Source organism: Anopheles funestus (assembly GCF_943734845.2).
Source record: "Anopheles funestus chromosome X unlocalized genomic scaffold, idAnoFuneDA-416_04 X_unloc_31, whole genome shotgun sequence".
Classification (NCBI taxonomy): domain Eukaryota; kingdom Metazoa; phylum Arthropoda; class Insecta; order Diptera; family Culicidae; genus Anopheles; species Anopheles funestus.
Genome location: NW_026045156.1, coordinates 206,501 through 212,500, shown reverse-complemented (window position 1 = coordinate 212,500; position 6,000 = coordinate 206,501).

Sequence of the window (6,000 nt, the reverse complement as noted above, 5' to 3'; positions counted from 1 at the left end):
GTGGAGATGAGCGTCATTTCCGTCTTCTCTGGCGCCAACGAGAGACGGTTCCGGTCCAGCCAGTCCATGATTACCGCGATGGCTCGTTCAGCAGTCGAGGAAGCGGCTTGGGGTGTCGTTGCGGGGACCAAGACGACAAGGTCATCAGCGTAGCCAATAACCTCGGCCCCCTCAGGCAACTGGACACCCAGGACCCCGTCGTACAGCACGTTCCAAAGCGTGGGTCCCAAAATGGAACCCTGTGGAACGCCCGCACTGATGTTCCGCTCGACAGGGCCCTCGCTGGTGTCGATAACCAGCCGCCGGTCCTCGAAATAGCTCCTCAGTATCTGCTGCAGCGATGACGGTACCCCCTTGTCCCTCAGCGCGTTGGCGATGGCTTGCCAGGGCGCAGAGTTAAAGGCGTTGCGGATATCAAGTGCCACCACCATCAGGCAGCGCTTGTCTCGGGCGTTGGTGCGGCGAAAGGACATGGCCGTCCTGCCCGCTTCGACCACGCGCTGGATCGCACTGATGGTGGATCTGCCTCGCCGGAAACCGTACTGCCCGTCCGACAGCCGTTCCGCATCCGGTTCCTCCAGGAACTCGTTGAGGCGGTTAAGAATTAGGCGCTCCAACACCTTGCCGAGCGCGTCGAGCATGCACAGCGGCCGGTAAGAGGAGCTTTCCCCGGGAGGCTTGCCAGGCTTTGGCAGCAGTACCAGTCGTTGCCTCTTCCAGGGCGCTGGAAACGCACCCCGGTCCAGGCAGTCCTGGTACAAACGGACGAAAACCTCCGGGTACTTCCTAATGGCCGTCTTAACCGCCGCGTTGGGGATACCGTCCAGTCCAGGCGCTTTCCGGTTCGCCATCGATCCCACGATGGACAACAGCTCGCCCACGGTGACAGGGGTCAACGAAGAACTCCGCTCCTCGGTTTCGACGCTCGATGATTCAGCGTCCGGCCAGTCAACAGGCGGATGTGTCGGGAACAGATCGTTGGCTATCCGCTCCAACACGACACGGTCAGTCTCAGGTGGCACGAAGCAGCCACGAAGACGAGACATGACCACCCGATAACCGGCCCCAAACTCGTTGGTTTCCGCCTGTTGAATCAGCTCATCGAGCTGCGCTCGCTTGCTGGCCCGGACAGCCTTCTCGACGGCTCTCCTCGCCGACCGATGATGTGCAGCCACGATGCTGCGCTCCTGCAGGTCGGTGGTATGAAGCATCTGCTCGTGCACGGCCGCACACTCCTCCCGAAGACGCAAGATCTCCGGAGTCCACCAGAAGAGGTCTCGATGGGGGTCACGATGCGACATGGTGACGCGCTCCATCGTGTCGTCGCATGCATCTAGCATGGCGTCGACCATCCCCTCCTGGCTGACGGCTCGTTCCGGAAAACCGGCCGTCTGGAGTGCGGCTGCGAATGCCTCCACCGAAAACTGCGTCGTCTTCCATCTACGGCCAGCGTGCCGAAACGTGGTAGACGACGAAGAGGACCCCTGTCCCCGCTGGCGATGCTGCTGCTGTTGTCGCTGCTGCCTCCCGTTCAGGTGACGATGCTGCTGCTGCAGGTGCTGCTGCTGTTGGTGCTGCTGCTGCTGGTGCTGCTGCTGTTGTCGTCGCTGCTGCTGGTCGAGAGTTGGAGGCCCCACGGTGAAGAAAATGTACCGGTGGTCCGACGCCGTATAGTGGCACGAAGTGGTGTTCACTGCCACCTCCCAAGTGTCTGGACGAGCAATGGATGCGCTCGCGAAAGACACATCCACGACACTGGGAGTGGCGACTCCGTTGCCCACGAACGTCGGGACCGATCCTTGGTTCAGGATCACAAGCCCAAGCTGCCGAATTGTGTCCAGCAGCTCTTCACCGCGCCGGGTGGTACGTTGGCTACCCCACTCCTCATTCCAGGCGTTGAAATCGCCTGCCAAAACGATGCGAGGGTGGGGTTGGGCCTCCAACTCCACCGCCTCCAGAAGTTGCTCGAACTCGCCGGCGTTGAGACGTGGAGGGGCGTAACAGCTGATGAAGACCACCCCTCCAATCTGCGCAGCAGCCAACCCGGGCATGGCACAGCGCCAGACCCGCTGGATTGGAAGGTGGCCGGTTGCCACCACAGCTGCTCTCCCCGTCGAATCCACCGTCCAGTTACCGCTGCCCTCTGGAGGTCGATACACCTCTGACAGCAGCAGCACGTCGACCCGCTTCGTGCGGGCTGTTTGCAGGGCCAGATCCTGGGCAGTGCGTCCACCACCCAGGTTGACCTGCATCACCCTCACTACACCCGACACTGTTGACCTTGTCGGCACGATGAGTGGCCCACTCGATGGGGCCCCTGACAGACAATGCACTTAGCTGCCGACGTGCACTGACTAACGCGGTGGCCTACCTCGCCACACTGCAAACACTGACCCGTCCGGTCAGTTGAAGAGCGGCAGTCCCGCGCCAGGTGCCCCATCAGCAGGCAACGGAAGCAACGCTGACGGTCGAGCGGCTTCTTCGGCACTTCACGGATCCCGCTGACACATTGGCAGAGTGTCAGCTTCTGACCAATGAGACTCCGTGCCTTGGCCAGTGGAAGTCGAACTCGCGCTCGCTTGGTGCCATCACGGAGCTCCCAAAGCTCGACGTGAGTGATGCCAGCCGCTGCTCCCAACTTCTCCTCAATGGCAAGCTTCACGTCACTCTCTTGGGCCAGAGAGTCGACGTTGGTGATGAGAAGCTCACCCATCTCCGTCACCACTCGTGCCTCGCCGTCCTCACCTAGCGCTAGCTGGATCCGGCGAGCCAGCTCCGCGCTATCGACGTTCTTCCGCAACGGTACAAGCAGATGACCTTGCACGGTCCGGCGCCCCATGCCGATGTCCGCCCTGACGTCCTGCAGCTCCTGAGACGTACGCAGCTTCACGTACATCTCTGTCCAGGTTTTGTCCGAACCTGGGACCACCGCAATGCGGTCAGGACGCGGAGGACGCCCCTTAGACTGGGCACGATGCTGCTGATGTTGTTGCTGCTGACTCTGCTGCTGCTGCTGGCGCATCTGAGGTGGCCGGTACGGCTGGCCCACCTGCTGCGGTTGCTGCTGCTGCTGAGTCGAACGTTGCGATCGGCTCTTCCGACCGCTCACGACCGTAGCCCAGGACATCTGCTGCTGTTGCCGCTGCTGCTGACGTTGCGGTTGCTGCTGCTGCTGCTGCTGCTGGCCATTAGCCGACACTGCGACCGTCCGTCGCTGCGGCTGTGGCTGGCTGCGCTGCTGCTGCTGCTGCTGCTGCTGCTGCTGCCGCTGTTGTTGTTGCTGCTGCCGCTGCTGCTGCTGCTGCCGCTGCTGCTGCTGCTGCTGCTGCTGCTGCTGCTGCAGTTGCGAAGCTTTCTTCGCACGGTTGCGCTGCTGCCGGCTGCGTTTTGTCCTGGCACTGCCCTGACCAACAGGCTGTGCCGAGGAATGAAGCGCCGTCAAGGAACGCATGCCCTCTTGAAGCGCTTCCAGCGTACACTTCAGGGCCACTTCACGTTCCCGGCTAAGTCGCAGCTCTTCCGTCAGCGACTCGATCTGTTTGGCGAAGTTCTCCAGCATCTTGTGCTGGAAAGCCAGCACCGACGCTTCGCCATCGTCGTGGGGAGCCACGGTTGAAGACATCTCCCCTGCCGCTACCACTGGCGGCACCACCGTCTGCTCGAGAAGAGAGGCGTCGGAAAATTCCGCATCGTCCTCCTCCTCGGAATTATCAGCCTCGGACGGAACCGCCACCGTTGGTCCGGCCGGCCGTGGTGTCTCCGGTAAAGGGGAAGGGGTATCGGACCGCTTCCGAGGCGTGGACGACGACCGCACCCCGGAACGAAGCACCCGCCCCTCCATTCTCCGCTCCTTTCACAAAAAACCGCCTGCACGAATCGTTCAGACGGAACAAGGGAATATTCCCTTCAACATCTGCCAAGGTAACGACCGTCCGTCGCTAGAGCCCCTTTGGCAGATTTCCCGTCCGCGGATCGCAAGAATAAAAAAAACTCCCACTTTTTTCTTTATTAAAAACAATTTCGCAAGAGAAAACCGCAAGAATAAGAATTTTTAATAAATTCCGCAAGAGATTCAAGAAAACACCAAAAAACGGGTTCGTCGCCTGCTGACGCGTTGAAGTCTCTCGTTTTGGCGTTCCCGGGGAAGAATTCGGAGCCAAAGAACCGTTCCCGGTCTCCTGCTAAGCGTTCCCGGTCTCCGGCTGCGCGTTCTCACTCTCTGACCGCTAAGCGCCGGAAAGGTATGCAATTCGCATCGAGTTTTATAGCACCGTAACGCTTCGTAACGCTGGTGTCCCGGCTAAGCGCTACCGCTACCGGTCACTGGTGGCGCTGCAGACGTCGAAGAGAAGGTGGTTGCTGTCTTCGCTGGAAGTTGCGGAACCCGCCACGGGTGGCGCTGTCGTCATAAAAAGGGAGCTTTTACGTTGGGTTGTTGTCCTCACTGCTCGAAAACGCTTCGTGGTGTTGTTGATGACACAAACACACGCGACGACACACCTGACGCCACCGTACCACGCTGTTGCACGCACTTTCACGTCGAGTTTTTACTGTTTATCTCTTTTTAAAAGCACTTTACGTCGCTGGAAAACGATAGTTTATGCTCCCTAGCATGTGTTTTACCACTTTTCCAATGTTCTAACACGGTATTTCGATATTTATTCGCCACTGAAGTTCCCCATACAAAGTGTATGGGGACACTTTAAACTGAGTTTGAGCGCAGTAAATTGAAGTAAAACGATTTCCTTTTTCAATATTCGCTAAGAATGACACTCAATTCGCCCTTTTCGACTATTGTTCCGCTATTTATAAGCACTTTTGCACAATATTTTTGCAAAAAATACGGAGCGACACAAAGCACGTCTAAACTGCTGGCTTGACAGCTACGCACACAGGGATAACTGGCTTGTGGCCGCCAAGCGTTCATAGCGACGTGGCTTTTTGATCCTTCGATGTCGGCTCTTCCTATCATTGTAAAGCAAAATTTACCAAGCGTAGGATTGTTCACCCTTTCAAGGGAACGTGAGCTGGGTTTAGACCGTCGTGAGACAGGTTAGTTTTACCCTACTGGTGTGCATTGTTTGTCGCTATCTTAACGGAATTCCTGTGCAGTACGAGAGGAACCACAGGTACGGACCACTGGCTCAATACTAGTTCGAACGGACTATGGTATGACGCTACGTCCGCTGGATTATGCCTGAACGCCTCTAAGGTCGTATCCAATCCGAGCTGATAGCGCTTCTTATACCCATTAGGTGGTCGTAAGCTAGCGGGCCTAACAACCCTCCGAGAACCGTCCGTGCTGTCCATTGGCACACTGGCGTCTCATCCCCGCTTACTACTAGGCCGCAAAGGGCGGGTTCGCGCTGCACGTGTTAGTACCATACATGTTGGGAACACCGGTGGACGAGCTTGCCGACTGTGGATATCACTAGTTTCGACACCTACGACCGCCCGCAAACGACGGGACTACAGGCTGGGAGCTTCAAGTTGTAGAGATGCGTTCGCATCGATCCTCTCAGGCGACCCATGCTTGGTGGTTAGTGCTTGCGCGTGCGCGCCCCGTGTGTGCTGGAATTGGCCAACCAGTGCACATTGGTGGTGCGTACCGTGACTTGCACCATGTGACGAGAGTGTTGAAGAACACTGTGTGGTGACTCTATGCCTATGTGATGGGGTGCTTGTAACACACGACCGAACCGACGGCTCGTTGGATGGTCACGACAGTGTGGTGCAGGTGCGCCCATGTGTAACGAATACATTGAGTGCCGTTGGAGGTTAGCGGTTGGTTGGTTGCATGCTACAACTTCGCGTTGTACATGGGCTGGCCGCTGCGCTTCCTTCGGGTTGCCACTTGATGTTGATAGGGTTGATGTATTGTGTTCGTTGACTTTTGGTTCATTCCAAAAGTCTTCGGACTTAGATAATTTTACAAGTGTCGGCGCTCTCGGACCGAAAATAAGAAGACAACTAAGAAGAAAAAGAGAAAGAAGCTAATAG